Genomic DNA, 20,715 nt, shown 5'->3' on the forward strand with positions numbered 1-20,715 from the left:
CCTTTCATTAAAATATATGAACATAAAACTTAAATTATATCATGATTTTTATTAGCCTTATCTTAGTCATTCTGCTTTTGTATAAATTTGGGGTGTTTAAAAGCTTCACTTGTGGTTAATTTTTGGATAACCATGTTGGCTTTAATGAAAGTGAAAATCTTCATTATGAAGTCTGTATTTTATTTCATTTTGTTTCTCTTTGAGGAAAACTATTTTGAAAATACTGTGAGTTAGCTAAAACCGCTGTATCACTTTCTTATTCTATTTGAAGAGTAAGGGATGGACAAACTCCTAAGAATCCCATCTATATGTAAATGCCACAGAGAGGAAGTGTTCACCAAACACCTTCAGAACCAGACCATGTAGGAAACCAAGCCAGGGCTCCTGAGGCAAAGGACAAAAAAAAGTTTGAATACTAGACAATTTGTACCTGTTACTCTCTGAAACATGCAAGATTATGGACACAAAGCCTGTGAGAACATCTTTTGTTTCACAGGAGGTATATATTTTAGATGAATGGAAATGCTACTTTGCGCAAGGATTATGGCAACTTTTTAGCAACCCTGATGCAGGAAGAAAAGTATATTTGAAAGTATTTGTCTGTCATTTACCTTTTCAAAAAACATTTACTATCCTAAACTGTCCCTTAAAATCAAATATTAAAATTAAACAAATGATTGAGATGGTAAAAATAATTTGAAATTTCTCAAAATAAATATTATTCAATATATATTAGAGAAAATATTTTGGCAAATATATTCTTAATAAATTATAAAATTAGCAAAATTTAAATTACTGAATTAATATAAAACCTACATTTATATTTTCACCACAGGTAATGTTATTCTCAATGAACTTGCTAGAAGTAGTGAAAAAATGACCAGAACAATTTTCCCTAGTATTAAACTTTGATTTTTCTTCAATTCAACTAGGTTTCATTTTTTTCTTCGTAAGTAGAGAGAATGTTATATATATATATATATATATATATAGGCTGCCAAAGTTTACATTTATACAAAGATTGAAGTAACACAGTAAGTTTATAGGATTTTATACATTGGCTAAAGGAAAATGAAGATTCTTTGAGTGTTAGAAATGGAACACCAATCTTTTGTACAAACTTAGATAAAGACAAATCATACAGATAGGATAGAGCTAAAGAGCTGCACACTAGAAGAACATACTCCAGATCTTTGCTGAAGTAAAAATTAAGTAGTACTTTCCCATTCAACATTATTTTTGGAGTTCTTTGAGGAGTCACTGAAACCACTGCTTCAGTTCTCTATTATAGTATTCTGACTTCTTGATCACTTACACCAAGATACCCTAGTTTAAGTGCATTGTTGCAAAGAAACCTGGAGTGGTTATCTTCTAAACCATACCGATAAGATCTTAAAGTATTTTAAATTTATAATAAACCGCCTTGGTATTTTAAAATATTTTTCTTTCTCTACATTCTACCACTTTCAGGTAAACACACTCTTTTTCTGGGCTTGCATAGAACCTTTTGCCTCATTCTTTGGAACTGTCACTGTTCTCTCTCCTGTGGGCAAGAGCAGGGTCTTATTTTATTATTTTCCTTTAGTTCTCAACATATATACTGAGCGATGTCTGCCGAATAGATGGACTAAAGCACTTCTTAAATGAAACAAAAAACTTTGTCAACCAACTCAAGCGTACACAGGAAAGAATCTAAACGAAATGCTTAATGACAGAATGCCTAATTAAATTATACTATATCTGCCCTCCTTAATGGAGTAATGTCAAAGAACAGTTTTGAAGCTTTTGATTATTTGAAGATTACAATAAAATAAACTACACCTAGAATGGTCATGGCTATTCAAAGTTGTGAATATCATAATCATTTTAACTAACAAACGTTTATCATGCATCTACCATATACTAACTAGGCTAGGCACAAGCCACACAAATATGAGTGAATAACTTAATTTGTCTTTGAGGAGCTCACTATCTAACAGAAGAGAAAGAAAAAACACTCCCTAATACACTGTGATGAGCACTACAAATATTACTTAACAAATATAATAAAACCCACATAAGTAAGTTATTAACTCTGTAGGTACAAAACGAGTCTCTACTACTATAAATATTTTCATTATAAAAAAAACCTAGTCAGGAAAAAACAGGAAAAAAATTACATGTTTTTCATCAAGTTTAACAGGTTTCATCAAGAAAAACCAGGTTTCTTGGTTTTTCAAAACCAAGCCAATCAAAAAACAAGACAAATTTGATTGACAGAGAAAATACAAATGATGTAAATGCATTTCATTCAGTTCTAAGTAAGATTTAACATAACAAAAACTCATGATCATATTTCACATTCTAAATATAAATTATTTCCACCTATATCATTATTTCTGTTAACTTTTAAGCAATGAAAGAAAATGAGTAAAACCTACTTTTCTACCTTCCAGTTCTCTGTTGTAAGAACTGGGAAACTTTAATGGCATTTCTCCCACACTGAACTTATGTAATGGAAGTATGGAAACATTAAGTAACACCATACTTTTATTTCATGTTGTTATTTGTCCTTGAACCCTTGAATAAATTTTGTACACTATACGAAAGAGCTTATCTATTCTTTTAAATGTGCTCTGAAAATCAAACAAGTTACTGAAAATCACTGTTAGTTCATTAATTTCCAAGGAATTCTATTAAAAAGTACCATAAACTAGATGTCTTAAAACAACAGATAGTTATTATTGTCTCACAGTTCTAGACACTAGAAGTTTGAGGTCAAGGGTCAGCAGCACTATGTATGTTCTGTCTGAAGTCCCCACCGCAGAATCCTTCCTTGCCTCTTCCTTGCTTTCGTATGGTTGCTGGTAATCCTTGTCATTCCTTGGCTTATAGACACATAATTCCAATCTCTGCCTCAGTCCCACATATCCTTCTTTCCTGTGTGTCTATATCCAAATTTTCCTCTTCTAATAAGGACAACAGTCAATGGATTAGGGCCCACACTAATCTAATCTGACCTTATTTATACTTGAATATATCTGCAAAGACCCTATTTCCAAATAAGGTCACATTTATAGGTAAAGGGATTTAGGTCTGAATATATTTTTAAGGGGGACACGATTCCACCCACTAAACATGGTAACAAACAAATAATGGAAATAGCATGAGCAGGAATTTTAGGGAACTGGCCAAAAGGCTACTATCCTTCAACATCCAGTTCAGGGTCTACAAATTCTGTGGAAGTTTCCCTGACAACTACAATCTGAATGCTTCTCCATTTTCTGAACTCATAAATACTTCTACCCTGTACTTTGTATTTGGGGCTTCTATAACATTTCTTCAAATATATAATACAAAATACAAAACTAGGATGCTTACTCTTACATTTCTTTCTTTTTACGATACCCTAAACTCCAAGAATACTCTTACATGTAATAACTACTTAAAGATAATTATTTAAATTCTAAATTTTCCATTATATTGTATTTAGAATGATGAATTTGTACATGATTACATAACAGAAAGTAATAAAACAATGGCTTAACACCATAACATTGTGTGTGTGTCCAGACAGTTAAATGTGGGACAAAAAGGAATTTTGTTCAGCAAAGGAAACCAAAAACAAGACAAAAAGACAACCTACTGAATGGGAAAAAATATTTGCAAATGATGCTACTGACAATATACTGCCTACAGAAGACCCACTTTAGGGCAAAGGACACACATAGATAGAAAGTGAGGGGATGGAAAAAGATATTTCATGCAAATGGAAATGACAAGAAAGTGAGGGTAGCAATATTCATATCAGACAAAACAGACTTTAAACCAAAGCCTTAAAGAAAGATAAAGAAGGATACTATATAATGACAAAAGGATCAGCAAAAGAAGAGGATATTACACTCATTAACATATATGCACCCATTATGGGAGCACCTAAATACATAAAACAAATACTAACAGACATAAAGGGAGAAACTGACAGGAATATAATGATAGTAGGAGACTTTAACACCCCACTCACATCGATGGACAGATCTTCCAGACAGAAAATCAATAAGGCAACGCAGATCCTTACAGTTAGACTTAATTGATATTTTCAGGAAACTACATTCAAAAAAATTAGAATATACATTATTTTCAAGTGCACATGGAACATTCTCTAGGACAGACCACCTACTAGGACAGAGAACAAGCCTCAACAAATTTAAGAGGATAGGAATTATTTCAAGCATCTTTTCTGTCCACAATGTCATGAAACTAGGAATCAACCATAGAAACAGACACAAACAAACAAACAAAATGTCTACACAGAAAATAAACAACATGCTACTAAAAAACCAATGAGTCAATGGTGAAATCAAAGGGGAAATTAAAAAATGCCTTGAGAAAAATGACAATGAAAGCACAATCATACAAATCTATGGGGTGCAACAAAAGCAGTTTTTAGAAGGAAGTTCATGTGACACAGGCCTTCCTCAAAAAACAAGAAAAATCTCAAATAAACAACCTAACCTATCACCTAAAAGAATTAGAAAAAGAAGAACAAACAAAACCTAAAGTTGGTAGAAGGAAAAGAATAATAAAGATCAGAGGGGAAATAAATAGAGGTTAAAAAACAATAAAAAAAAACCAATAAAACCAAGAGATGGTTCTCTGGCCAGGCTCACCAAGAACAAAAGAGAGAGGACCGAATAACAAAAATAAGAAATGAAAGAGGAGAAATAACAACCTATACCACAGGAATACAAAAAAAAAAAAAAAAAAAAAAAAAAAAACAAGAAACAAATAAACAAAGCCCATAAATATGCTGCCTACAAGAGATTAATTTCAGATCTAAAGACACACACAGAAAAAAAAAAAAAAAAAAAAAAGAAAATACTATGAACAATTATATGCCAACAAATTGGACAACCTAAATGAAATGGACACATATCTAGAAACATACAGTCCACTGAAATTGAATCAAAAAGAAAAAGATAATTTGAACAGACCTATCACTACAAGTGAAATAGAATCTGTAATAAAATAAAAAAATAAATAACACCTTGCAAACAAAAGTCCAAGACTGGGTAGCTTCACTGGGGAATGTTACCAGACATACAAAAAAGAACTTATACCAATTCTTCTCAAATTTTTCCAAAAGACTGAAAAGGAGGGAGCATTCCCAAAGTCATTCTACAAAGCCATCATCACCCTGATACCAAAATCAGACAAAGACACTACCAAAAAGAAAATTACAGGCCAATATCTTTGATGAATACAGATGCAAAAATCCTCAACAAAGTATTAGCAAAAAGAATGGAACAATATATAAAAGGTATCATACACTTTGACCAGGGTGGATTCATCCCAGGGTCACAAGGATGTTTCAACATATACAAATCAATCAATGTCATACACCATATCAACAAAAGGAAAGACAAAAAAACCCATGATCATCTCAATAGACACAGAAAAAGCATTTGATAAAATTTAACATCTATTCACGATAAAAACTCTCATGAAACTGGGTATAGAGGGAACATACCTCAACATGATAAAAGCTATGTATGACAAACCCATAGCCAACATAATACTCAATGCTGAAAAGCTGAAAGTCTTCCGGCTAAAATCTGGAACAAGATAAGGATGCACACTCTCACCACTTCTGCTCAACATAATATTGGAAGTCTTAGCCACAGCCACCAAACAAGAAAAATAAATAAAAGGTATTGAAATAGGAAGGGAAGAGGTAAAATTGGGTTATATGCAAATGACATGATACGCTATATAGAAAATCTTAAATATTCTGCACAAATACTATTGAAACTGATAAAAGAATTCAGAAAGGTAGCACAATACAAGATTAACACACAGAAATCTTTTCCATTTCTTTACACTAACAGTGAAATATAAGTTAAAAAAATTATCTATAATCACATCAAAAAAAAAAATATGAATAAACCTGACCAAGGAGGCGAAAGACTTATATGCTGAGAAGTATAAAACATTGATAAAGGACACTGAAGATGATTCAAAGAAATGGAAACATAGCCCATGCTCTTGGATTGGAAGAATCAGTCTTGATAAAATGGTCATACTACCCAAATCAATCTACAGAATTAATGCAATCCCTATCAAATTACCCATGACATTTTTCACAGAACTAGAGCAAATAATCCTAAAATTTATATGGAACCATAAAAGACTTATCAGAATTACAAAAACAATCCTGAGGAAAAAGAACAAAGCTGGAGGCATAACCATTCCAGAGTTCAGACAATATCACAAAGCTATGGCAATCTAAATAATGGGATATTGGCACAAAATAGACATATGGATTGATGGAATAGAATAGAGAGCTCCCACATAAAACCCACACACCTACAGTCAATTAAATTTGGACAAAGGAGGCAAGAATGTACAATGGAGAAAAGACAGTCTCTTTAGCAAGTGGCACTGGGAAAGCTGGTTTGCTGCACATAAATCAATGTTAGATGTGCAAGTTGAACCATCTTTGTAACCCTGGGATGCACATCAACGTAGCTAGATGTGCAAGATGGAACACATCTTCACACCATACACAAAAATAAACTCAAATGGCTTAAAGACTTAAATATAAGATATGACCCCATAAAACTCCTAGAATATAAGACATGACCCCATAAAACTCCTAGAAGAGAACATAGGCAAAACATCCTCTGACATAAATTATATCAATGATTTCTTAGGTCAGTCTCTGAAGGCAATAAAAATAAAAGCAAAAATAAAAGAAATGGGACCTAATCAAAGCTTCTCCATAGCAAAGGAAACCATAAACAAAACTTAAAGACAACCTAACGATGGGATAAATTATTTGCAAACAATTCAACTGACAAGGCTTAATTTCCATAATATACAAAGAGCTCATGCAACTCAATAACAGAAAACTAACAGCCCAATCAAAGAATGGGCTGAAGACCTAAACAGACATTTCTCCAAAGAAGACATACAGAGGAACAACAGGCACACAAAAAGATGCCCAACAGTGCTAATTATTGGAGAAATGCAAATCAAAACTACAATGAGGCATCACCTCACACCAATCAGAATGGCCAGCATCAAAAAATCTACAAACAATAAATGTTGGAGAGGGTGTGGAGAAAAGGGAATCCACTGCTGGTGGGAATGTAAATTGGTGCAGCCACTATGGAAAACAGTATGAAAGCTTCTCAAAAAACTAAGAACAGAGTTGACATATGATCCAGCAATCCCACTCTTGGGCACATACCTAGAAGAGATGAAAACTTGAATTTGAAAAGATACCAAGAAATAATCAAGAAATGGAAGCAACCTAAGTGTCCATCAACAGATGAATGGATAAAGATGTGGTACACACACACACACACACACACACACACACACACACACACACATATATACATGCAGTGGAATATTACTCAGCCATAAAAAGGAATGAAATAATACCATTTGCAGCAACATGGATGAACTAGAGATTATCATACTAAATGAAGTAAGTCAGAAAAGGCAAATATCATATCACTTATAAGTGGAATCTAAAAAAATATAATACAATGAATTTATTTACAGAAACAGACTCACAAACATAGAAAACAATCTTATGGTTACCAATGGGGAAGGGCTAAATTACGATTTTGATATAAAAGTTACACACTACTATATAAAAAACAGATAAAAAACGAGGACTTACTGTATAGTACTGGGAACTATATTCAAAATCATGTAATAACCTATAATGGAAAAGAATCTGAAAAAGAATATATATGCATATATATATATATATATATATATACACACACACATATATATACACATGTATATATCTGAATCACTTTGCTGTACACCTGAAACTAATACAACATTGTAAATAAACTATACTTCAATAAAAAAAAATTAAGTATCTATTATTTTCAAACATAGGAGATACTGAATATTATTAAAATTATCATTCTTATGGAGAATAGTGCAAATATGTCTAAAGTCTCCATGCCTTCCTTTATTAGACCCTTTGTAATTTGACTGTGCAGCTTCTCCCAAGAGTCTGCCATCTGCCTTCTCTTGAATTGAAAAATCCATATCAGTTTGTAAGATTCATTCTCTCTAATGTTCTGTGCTTAATCCAGGAAACAAAACAAAAAAGAAAAAAAGAAAATACCTATGTTTTCTAATCACTATGACTGTTGAGTATATTTTAAATATGTTAAATAAAGTTATGTTTGAGTGTTCAGCAAAAAGATTACAGTCATTGAAGCAGAGAGGGGCACTGCATAAAAGTATGATTTATAAACAAAGTCTTTCACTGCTCAATCAGAAGTGAGTTCAAAATAGGTTTTAACATTTAACTTTTATGTTGTAGCTTGTATGTAAGTAATTCTATATGAGTTTACTAATTATAACTTTGGAATCTATGCTATAAAAGCACTTCTGGTAAAAAATTTTCCAGTAAGAGTTTTTGAGGGTCACAATACCATTTTCTGTATAAGTGGACTTAATCAAGTTAGGCATAGGCTAGTTTTATGAAAATTATTATGCTAAAGGAGGAAAGAACTATGGAAGGTAACTTACAAAAGCAATGGTAAGTCAGGAATTACAGTTCCACTTTAACTAAAATGAAATCACTCAGAAAAATGTACTATTAAAATGAACAAATACGATATATTTCAAAGTTCATAAAATAATCTAAGATATTTGTGGATTACAAACATACCAGTACATAAAAACCTATATAACATTAAAACTTTATATACCATATTATACAGATTTTTAGTCTCTTAATTAGCATTTAACTTTTTTTGCAAGCTCTCAAGAATAAATGGTTTATACTAACTTACAGATAAAATTAATGGATTAAAAAACAGTGTGCTTCAACACTGTGAAAATGACTATACTACCCAAAGCAATCTACAGATTCAATGCAATCCCTATCAAACTACCAATGGCATTTTTCACAGAACTAGAACAAAAAATTTCACAATTTGTATGGAAACACAAAAGACCCCGAATAGCCAAAGCAATCTTGAGAAAGAAAAAAGGAGCTGGAGGAATCAGACTCCCGGACTTCAGACTATACTGCAAAGCTACAGTAATCAAGACAGTATGGTACTGCCACAAAAACAGAAATATAGATCAATGGAACAGGAAAGAAAGCCCAGAGATAAATCCACGCACATATGGTCACCTTATCTTTGATAAAGGAGGCAAGAATATACAATGGAGAAAAGACAGTCTCTTCAATAAAAGGTGCTGGGAAAACTGGACAGCTACATGTAAAAGAAGGAAATTAGAACACTCCCTAACACCATACACAAAAATAAACTCAAAATGGATTAAAGACCTAAATGTAAGGCCAGACACTATAAAACTCTTAGAGGAAAACATAGGCAGAACACTCTATGATATAAATCACAGCAAGATCCTTTTTGACCCACCTCCTAGAATAATGGAAATGAAAACAAAAATAAACAAATGGGACCTAATGAAACCTAAAAGCTTTTGCACAGCTAAGGAAAACATAAACAAGATGAAAAGACAACCCTCAGAATGGGACAAAATATTTGCAAATGAAGCTACTGACAAAGGATTAATCTCCAAAATTTACAAGCAGCTCATGCAGCTCAATACCAAAAAAACAAACAACCCAATCCAAACATGGGCAGAAGACCTAAATAGAAATTTCTCCAGAGAATATATACAGATGGTCAACAAACACATGAAAGGGTGCTCAACATCACTAATCATTAGAGAAATGCAACTCAAAACTACAATGAGGCATCACCTCATACCAGTCAGAATGGCCATCATCAAAAAGTCTAAAAACAATAAATGGTGGAGAGGATGTGGAGAAAAGGGAACCCTCTTGCACTGTTGGTGGGAATGTAAATTGATACAGCCACTATGGAGAACAGTATGGAGGTTCCTTAGAAAACTAAAAATAGAACTACCATAAGACCCAGCAATCCCACTACTGGGCATTTACCCTGAGAAAACCATAATTCAAAAAGAGTCATGTACCAAAATGTTCACTGCAGCCCTAGTTACAATAGCCAGGACATGGAAGCAACCTAAGTGTCCATCAACAGATGAATGAATAAAGAGGATGTGGCATATACATACAATGGAATATTACTCAGCCATAAAAAGAAAAAAATTGAGTTATGTGCAGTGAGGTGGGTGGACCTAGAGTCTGTCATACAGAGTAAAGTCAGAAAGAGAAAAATAAATACCATATGCCAACACATATATATATGGAATCTAAAAAAACAAAACAAAACAAAACAAAAAAATGGTTCTGAAGAACCTAGGGGCAGGACATGAATAAAGACGCAGACGTAGAGAATGGACTTGAGGTTATGGGGAGGGGGAAGGGTAGGCTGGGATGAAGTGAGAGAGTGGCATGGACATAGATACACCAACAACTGTAAAATAGATAGCTAGTGGGAAGCAGCCACATAGCACAGGGAGATCAGCTCGGTGCTTTGTGACCACCTAGAGGGGTGGGATAGTGAGGGTGGGAGGGAGATGCAAGCGGGAGGAGATATGGGGATATATGTATAGCTGATTCACTGTGTTATGAAGCAGAAACTAACACACTATTGCAAAGCAATTATACTCCAATAAAGATGTTTAAAAAAAAAATACAACCCAGAAAAAACAAAAGAAACAAACAAAAAAAAAGTGTGCTTAGAAGAGGCAAATTCCATTGGAAGTCACTTCTTTCCCTCTCCAGGCCATGCTCTACCAATACCTTCAATCTCCTCCATTGTCCTAATGTAGTTTGACCTAATGTAGCAGTAATGTTGGTGCCTGCCTCATTGTACTTATATTGTTGCTAAGTAGTTTTGTAGAAATATTGAAGCGCATCAATTATTGCCACTAAAATCTCATGTTTTAAAATCTCAACTGTATTCAAAACACTGCCCAGCAATCCTTCGATTTCCTTAGTTGTTTGTTTTTCCATTCTCCAAAGAAGATATTTCAAATAATCCCACTCTCCTTAAATATCCTAACTTACCACCTCCCCTCAGTTTCAGCAGATGACCTTGAATCTTTCGTCAGGGAAAAAACAGAAATCACAGAAAGAATGTATCTCAATTTCTGGTCACTACCGTCATAAACTTTAATGCAGACACACCTGTTTTTTCACACTTTTCTCCTTTCAAAATGCAGTGGTGTCCCTGGCTAAGGCTAACGTACACGTTAATAAGTTGCAGAAAAATGAATCAAATGAATATGACAAGCACTAGAGTTTCTGATGAAATTAAAAAAAAAAAACACGAAGGGAGTAAGCAAGAAGAACAGTGGAGTTTCAGAGTTGTAGTGGCTCTAAGTAATAATTATCTAGGTAATACTATAGGGAATACTTTATAAGAGAGGAGACGAAAAGAGCAAGGAATTATGAAAAGGGCATACTGGGACTTCCTTATGAATAATAGTGACAAACAAGTGGTGTTCGATTTTTATGGATTAAAATAAGATCATAAAATTAATCATGTATTTCACATACTAGAGCTTTGGTTTAACCTTAGAGATCTGTACAGGTTTCCAGACTATATGAAAGATCACACAAGATAAAAAAAAAAGTCGAATCAGACATGATATCTTTTTCCCTTTGAAGTTGAAACATATTTTTGATGAGTGCATTCGTTAATTAAAATATTGTATATAAGTAAATTAGTTTCTTAAATTTAAAAACAGAAGTAGTATTCGTTTACTTCTGCACTTGCATTAAAAATGCAATTTATTGGGCTTCCCTGGTGGCGCACTGGTTGAGAGTCCACCTGCCGATGCAGGGGACACGGGTTTGTGCCCTGGTCTGGGAAGATCCCACATGCCACGGAGCAGCTGGGCCCGTGAGCCATGGCTGCTGAGCCTGCGAGTCCGGAGCCTGTGCTCCGCAACGGGAGAGGCCACAACAGTGAGAGGACCGCGTTGTTTCTTAAAGGTATAAAAACATCACTAATAATAATTAGTGTACACACTAATAATTGGAAGGATAACTTCAAATTTGCCATAAACAATTATATATAATACATATACATGAAATTTGTATTTTTTATTTTATATATATATATATAATTGGTTTTACACCAAACAATGATGTTTTATCTCACATCTAACAACTAACTTTTTTCAACCTAAAAAGTCAGAGAGGAAATATTTTGCATTTACATGTAAGTGGTCTGGTTAGAAACCTTTCAAAATGTTTCTCTCAGCAGTGAGCTGTTATTTGTGTTAATTCTGGTTTCATCTATTATGTAATTCTTTTTTTAATGGATGAGCAAGCCTTACATACATTCTTAACTCTTCTTGCTGTACTGTCAAACAGGTTGTCCTTAAGGCAGAAAAAATATATTTAATTGTACTAAAAATGGTAAATTAACCATACTCAGGATTCTCAGATATCTACAAGAATTTCTAACTCTTTGAAGCAAACTTATATTTAAGTATCAACCCAATATACAATGTCAACTTTAGGCTATATTTAAAAACATTAATCTATACTGTGCTATTTATATGTCAAAGTTTCAGATTTTCAAAATATACATATACATATATCATATACATATGATATACATACATAGTTTTAAGAAAGCCCTGGCTGTATGCCTAACAAGAAGTACTTTTGTACTTCTTGAAAAAGTACTTTACAAAAGTACTTTTGTAAAAAAGTACACTGCAGCAAGCATTAGGAGATCTGAATTTTCATCTTGAATTTTCAACAGAGCCTCAAGATTCGTTTCCCTCAAAGGGGAACACTGAGCAGTCGGATCCTTGAAATCCCTCTGGCTCTCATCATTTTATGACTACTCTATTTAATTTGTCTAAAGGGAGGCAACCATGCTGGAAGAATGGATAAAGAAAATGTAGCCTATACATATAAAGAAATAATATTCAGCCTTAGAAAAGAAGGAAATCCTGCCATATTCAACAACATGGATGAACCTTGAGAACACTATGCTAAGTGAAATAAGCCAGCCACAGAAGGACAAATACTGCATGATTACACTTACATGAGGTAGCTAAAATAGTTAAACTCATAGAAACAGAAAGTGTAATGGTATTTGCCAGTGGATGGGGGGAAGGGGAAATGGGGAGTTGCTATTCACTGGATTTAAAGTTTCAGTTATACAAGATGGATAAGCTCTAGAGATCTGCTGTAACAATATTGTGCCTATAGTTAACAACAGTGTATTGTACACTTAAAATTTTATTAAGAAGGTAGATCTCATGTTAAATGCTCTCATCACAAGAACAAGAAGGTTAATTCAAAATTATGGAATCGTGATAGATATTTAACCAAATTACTGTTATGCATAAGCAATAATTATGCATGAACCATAGCTTCATTGCATGTTTTAGTCTAATAACTGTCAGAAATAAGGTAGTAAACAGGAACACCTGTTTGATAGGATTAGTATCTATAATATTTACTTTGTATAATGAATATTATAGCCAGTTACTTCTAATTAATTTATCTTATTTAGTTGGACAATTGTTGATTCACTAGCACAGTCTTTGTGCTATCCATTACATAAATTCATACCATATACATATGTGTATGCATTATAGAATTAGTTTAATTAGCTTGATATATCATGTTAATTAGACCTTCAGCTTTTTGAATACTAAGAAATATTTCAGCTCTTGTGGGATAGCTTATAGGACAGTTATATGACAGAGTTGCAATATTGATAAAACCAAACTTACTGCTTTATTTGCTATAGAAATGGATTGGAATCATCTAGTTTGCAGAGTTACTAATTTCATGCCTATAGAATGTAAATGAATACATTTGTGTGGGAGCTCAGAAATCCACACTTTAACAAATGCTACAGGCAATTCTGATGTAGATATTACAAAAACACTATTTGAGAAATACTGCTAAATTTGGAACTATTAGCATATATAATAATATATATATTCCATATATATGAATGATAATATACCACATATATGTATATCTGATTTATGTATTGTATATAACATATATATATATGTGTATATATATATATATATATACACACACACATATACGTACCTATCTGTATCAATACATATCAATACAGACCCACACATAGTTGTATTATATGTAAAATACTAATGAATATATATTTTCTCTGGAGGGACTGCATCAGTAAAAACAATGTGGAAGTTTTTTAGTTATATCCGAATATTTCTCCTTTTCTTTCATAATAGGTTTTTAGCTGAGCAAAGGCCGCCTAGAAGAAGAGTTATACTTCCTTGTGTCTCTTTCAGCCAAGTGGCCATGTAAGAAAATTTTGGCCAATGAGTACAAGCAGAAATAGTAGAAAATGCAATAGGAAATGCAGGGTAGCAACTAGAACCTTGTTTAAGAGACAGTTTAATGATGAATACCCTTTGGCCCTTCCCTTCCCCTTTCCTTCTTCCTACTGTAAACTAAATGGATGTAGTCTGGACATGATATGATCTTTGGAATGAAGGCCACCTACAAATAGAATAGTAATATAAAAGGATCCTGAGTATTTGATATCAGGGGTTTCCAAAACTGTCTTGTACACCTATGTCCAAACTTTACATTTAAAAAAACAAAGCAAATCAAAAACTTGCATCTCATTCAAGCCTGTTGGTGTTTTTTACTTTAATTTTCTTTTACAGTTGAACCTAATCCAAACTAATGCATATGGCTTTATTAAATCAAGTGTAATCACTGAGTAAAAGAGGTAAAAACAGATGGTCAACTGATGTCCTTTTTATAAAGGGCAAAAATCATTTATTCATTTCACGAATACATTTGAAATACCTAAGGTGTACAATGTAAAGTTCTAGATATTATGTATAACTTGAGATCCAAGCTGTCCTTAAGATTCTGTTATTTTTGTAACAATATGTATACAACTAGAAACAAAGTAAGACAACCAATAATCATGAACATCAGAAAAACTGTGAATTCTTAAGATCACTGAAGCCATGGAAATTTATGCAAATTACAAAGTAGAGTGAACAGAAAAAAAAAAAAGAGAGAGAGAGAAAACCAGACAAACGTTGGACAAATGCAGGAACACACAAAAGGATAAAGAAAGAAAATCCACTCAAAAAGGTTCTGAAAGATATTATCAGTAAGGAATAAGAAAGGGTAAAAGACAGGACTTCATAGTAACAAGGGAGATGGATGTTCTTGAGGAAATGATCATTCAAATGTTGCATATAAATCAAGTAAGATAAGTATTAAAGTAGGAATTCAGATATCATTGGTCATTTTGGAAAAGGCAGTTCTAAAGAAATGATGGGACAAACCAAGTTACATCTAGGTAAAGAGTGATTAATCAGGGAGCAAAAATTGATGGTGTAGAAGAGAATTAAAATTGTGGGCATAACACTCCTCAGTGAGAAAGGATAGGATCTAGTGTACACAAGGAGGAACTAGCTTTCAATGGGAGTTAGCCTATGATGGAAAAATTTATCAGCTCAAATCTAAATATTAGGTAGTTAGCATTATTTAAACTACCTAATAAATATAAATAAATGTGCATATATAGTTTAAATAAAATACACTATATACTTTCTTTTATTCTTAATTTGAATACAATTAATTTAAACAGGTCTTCCTATGTTATATGATCTGAGTATGTTTTTGCTAATATTCTGATTTTGATAACTGTGTTAATTCCCTTGATTTTATCCAATACTTCATTTTTTTAGATACTGTAGATATTTTTAACTATAGGAGAGTAGGAATAACTATGCCAAATTCTTATTCCTACCTCAACCTCTATCTGTCAGAATTATGTTACATATTACCAATTTCTGGGAGGGACATGCTCTGTGGAAATTCTGCTGAAGCCTCAACCTTACACCTTACAAAATGAGCTCATTTCCCTTCTGGTTAAAATATATTAATGGGTCTTCCTGATCTTTCTATTATTGTTCACATATGTACTGTCATCCAACCTGAAAAATTACAATTATTATACAATTCTTTATTACTGTCTGTGATAATCACTCATTCCTTGTGGTCTTTGATTACAAGCCTTTGATCTTTTATTTCTATGTGCAGGGCTTCCAAACTGGTTAAATTCCTTATAACCTCTGCCATGGAATCATCCCTCACTTGACCTTTTAATCTTCATTTTCATGGTCTACCTCACTCTCTAGTTACTGCTACTTTTTCCTCCTTCCTTCCTTTCACAAACAGATTTTTAAAAGGAAAGATTAGTTTCACTATCTCCACTTCTTCACTTTATTACAGCAAGTCTCCCCACTCTCTCCATCACCAATTTTTTGCACTTTAGCAGATCATTCCCACCAGTGTGAACACAGGGTTTTACCTATCCCAGTTTAACAAACAAACCAAAAATTAAAAAAAAAAAAAACTCTTGACTCTACTTCTTCCTTCAGCAATTGCCCTATTTCTTTGTTCACCTTTGGTTACAAACATCCCTGAAAGGCTTATTTATACTAATGGCCTACAATTTTTATTTTCCAATTCTCTCTTAAAACCACTCCAATAAGACTGTCACTGACAAAACTCCTTTCAACACAGTAATCAATAACCTCCATATTACTAAATCCAATGATCAATTTCAGAGTTCATCTTACTGGCTTATCATCAGTATTTGACACAGTTCATCAGTTCCTTCTCCTTGATATACTTTCATTTGGCTTTTAGGAAACCACACTCTTGGTTTTCCTCCTATCTTATTAATTATCTTTTTCAAACTCTTACCAGTTCCTCCTAGCTTTGTTGTGTTTTTAGTGTTGGAGTGTCCAGGATTCAGTTCTTAGTCTTTTTTCCCTCTTTTTTTTTAATTTAATAATCACTTCCCCTCCTAGACTTCTAAATTTAGATCTTTATCCCACACCTTTAATTTGGCACTAAGACTTGTATAGCCAACTGCCTCCTTGAAATCTTCATCAGAATGTTTATTAGCCATCTCAAACTTCACATGTCCAAAATTAAGCTCTGGAGCATCTCTCCAAAAATGTTTCATCAACAGCCTTCTCAATATTAATTAATGGCTATTTCATGTCCTCAGTTCTTCAGGCCAAAAGCCTTAGATCTGTCCTTGCTCCTTCTTTTCCTTGAGCTTCACCATCAGTTAGGAAATTCTCTTAACTTTATCCTGAAAACCTAACAATTTCTCATCATCTCCACTGCTATTTCCTCATCCTAATAATTATAACATCTTACCTAGATTACTGCAAGTAATATCCATTTTTCTACCTTTCCTCTCTATAGTTTCTTCCACAGAGTGATTCTTTAAAAACTAAGCCCAATCACTTTAATGACTTCATATTTCACCTAAAAGCCAAATATAGGTCTTTATCTGGGCTCCATTAATTCTCTTTTGCTTCTACTATTTTCACCCATGTCAATACTTCTGAAGTCACAATCACCTCCTAGATGTTCCTTAAACACAATGAGGCACACTCAAGATTATATATTTTGTTTTAGATATCATTTCTGCCTGGAATGCTCATTGTTTAGCTATCTTACTTGTGTCCAGACTTTGCTCAAATCTCAACTTATCAATTAAGTGACCTACACACCCATCACCCTACTACTACTCTCCTGACCTCTCTTACCCTACTCCACCTGTTCTTTCTTATCACTCTCTGAACAGAGTGTGTTATTACTTTATTTATATCGATTGCTTTTCAGAGCCTTTATCCCGTCATAGGGCATAAGTTCTACAGGAGCAAGCCTCTCTGCCACTTTGGTCACTGATGCATTTAGGACAATAGCTGCCATGTAGTAGGTATCTAAAAACTAATTGCTGAATGAACACTGAATGGATAGAATTCTAGTAACAACCCAAAAAGATTAAGTTTGGAAACAATTTTAAAGAGTATCTAATCTAACTCTCCATCCAATGCTTTGTAAATAAGGCAGCACCTAGTTATTTTCTACCTCCTTGACCCTGCCATAGCACCTAAGCAGATAATGCCAAACAATATTAGAGTTGAGAGAAGCCTTAGATGTTACAGACAAAGAACCTGAGATCTAGGGAGGTGACATAACTTACCCAGTTTCATCTATCCACAAAGAGTCAAAGCTAAAACTAGAACTCAAGCTTCTTTATGCTATGTTATTTTTCATTTCACTGCAATGGAATCAGCTAATATTCAACAGGCCTCATAAAATTCTGCCATCCAGTAATGACTGAGTAGATCTTTCATCCCTGTTGGATCATGTAACGGTGCTGCTGACTGTTGTTTAATAAACAAGAACTTAATGATTTAGCATATATAGCTTATAAGAGAGGCATTGGCTAACTTAATATTCTCTGTGCAGCACAATTACTGGGCTGATTTATTCCCTGTTGCCAAAGTCAAAGGCAGGTTACAGTAAGCCCTGCTTCACTTCCTGAACTTCCAGAACAAAATAAAAATGCATAGTGGCCAGTGGCAAGTTCCCAGTTCCTCAATGAACGGCCTGTAATCAAGGAATCGTCTGTAATTTTAATCAAAATAATGTAAATGGGTCCCCTGTTCTCATTTATCTTTCCAGTTCTATTAAGGATTGAAAATATTATATGAGCAATGCATACTCATAAGAAAGAACCAATGTAATGCCACCTGAAATAAAATGTCTCATTCTGATGACTATATGTTTAAAAAGACATGAGAACATTAAAAAATTTAAAGGATTAGAGGGCCAGGATTAGATTTAAAGTTTTAATTATTCACAGATCATTTTATACATTAATTCTATAACTAATACAATTAAAAACAATGCTGTTTTATTACATTTAAGTGACTACAGACAATATTATTTATTGATACTGTATCTTTCAATTGCCATTTATAAAAATATAACATAGTTTTGGTATTTGTATCATTTTCTTGAAAAGCGCCAAATGACCTTGTTGGTGTTTATATTTTACAACAAGGAATTTAACAAGTCTATCTAAATATTCATGGTAACACTAATTTAAAAGGACAGTAAAACAATTAATTTCTTGCTATTTTCTTCCTGAGGAAGGGGGAAATAAATAAAGTGGTCCAGTGTCATTTAATGAGAAAATGGAGAGAAAAGCAATTTGTAGATCTGATACTATTATTGAATAAGCTGCATAAATTCCAGAAACTTGGAAACATACAAAGAGGTGTTCATTTAGATGATAAACAAATTATTACTAAGAATGCTTAATCTGAAAAGAGAAAGTAACTATATGAACATAAATGGGTATGTTATGATCCCTAAAGTAAATGTGTTAGGTTTCTAGAATGCAGTGGTAACAAAGGAACAGGTGCCAAGAAACAGTGTTTTCTAATTTCCTTCTAGTAATCAAATATGTTGCAAGTTTAAAATTTTTCATTTTTAATGGGATCTCTTCTACACCAAAAGATAAAATTATTGGAAAATCCGTGGCATTATCATCTACCTTGATGTGACTCAAATACGTAACACTGTAGAAGTAGCAATTTATGAAACAATAGTTTTTGAATTCTCTAACATTTTTAAACCAGGATTCCGCTGAGTTTCATTGTACCCAGGTACAAAATTATCATGGGAAGAGTTAAGTTATATAAACCTGAGTATTGAGGGACTGAAAGATAGAGGAAAACACAAACAAACGAAAAACAAAGTTGGTATAGCTAAGTGTGTTATTTTCATCTTACCTAAAAAGGTAAGATTAAGCTGATAGAAACACTTGGTACTTTTGCTGACATCTAGCCAACTATGAATGTATTAAAACACACACACACACACACACATTTACCTAATGTCCTTTCAACAGCAATCTGCAATGTTGTCTTATTCTTTCTTCTTCACACTTTTCTTGCCTGTGTGACAGCTTATTCCCTTAGATTTCCTCCTGTCTCTCTGTCTTAGTCTCCTTTGCTGGATCATCCTCCTAAGCCTGGACCTTATATGCTGTTGATGCTCCAACTCAATCCTAGTGCCCTCTTATCTTCTCATTCCATCCTGTCTCTGTCTAGCCAATGTTACTGATGCCTTTTGGTTCTATTACCATCAATATCAACTACACTATCAATGATGCTTCTCCTCATAGCTCCTGAATCATATAGATAGATATTGTTGTCTATTAGATGGCTTTAACAGCATGTCTCAAAGAGACTTCAAACTAAATATATGTAAAACATCTCTCAATAACCATAGCATTCCCATCCCAAACGTGACCTTCCTTCAACATTTTCCAACTCAGTGAGTATCTCGCCTGCCTTTACCAATTTACGCAAGCCAGAAATGATGTTTTATTTGAACACCACTCTTCAATTCACTACAGAGGTCTTTATCATTATAACTTCTAAAAATCTCTCAACTCATTCTACTTCTTTATCTCCATCAGTACCATCTTAATACAAGCTACCATGATTTTTTTCTTGGATTACAGCAAACACCTCTTAAGAGATTTTCTTACAGCTAATCAAGCCCCACTTCAAATCAATCTCTATACTTCAGCAAGAATCATCATTTGAAAATGCAAACCTCTTCATGTAATTGCTTTTGATAAAAATCCTTTAATAAGTTCCTGCTATTCTTATCAAATATTTTACCTGGTTTAAAAGGCCCTTTTAGTCTATTACCTATGTCTCATCTCACTAATCCCACCATTCTTCAATTACTAAGTCTACTTTACACTTCAATGATATCAGTGCATTTAAATTTTTAAAACAGCATAAAGAAATATTTTCTTTTTACAAATACTATATCCTAAAAGTATGTTCTGAAAACTCTGTAATTTTCATGAGACCATGCCTTGAGTCTCTAAAGAAACAGACCAC

At 33.3% G+C, this 20,715-nt stretch overlaps 1 protein-coding gene across 2 annotated transcripts in view; it reads right to left on the reverse strand.

Moving 5' to 3' along the window:
* The window catches only part of CSMD3 (CUB and Sushi multiple domains 3), a 1,097,972-nt gene that overhangs the window by 765,052 nt on the left and 312,205 nt on the right, over positions 1-20,715 (reverse strand). The window lies entirely within an intron of this gene.

Source organism: Lipotes vexillifer, unplaced genomic scaffold (assembly GCF_000442215.2).
Source record: "Lipotes vexillifer unplaced genomic scaffold, Lipotes_vexillifer_v1.1 scaffold1679, whole genome shotgun sequence".
Taxonomy (NCBI): domain Eukaryota; kingdom Metazoa; phylum Chordata; class Mammalia; order Artiodactyla; family Lipotidae; genus Lipotes; species Lipotes vexillifer.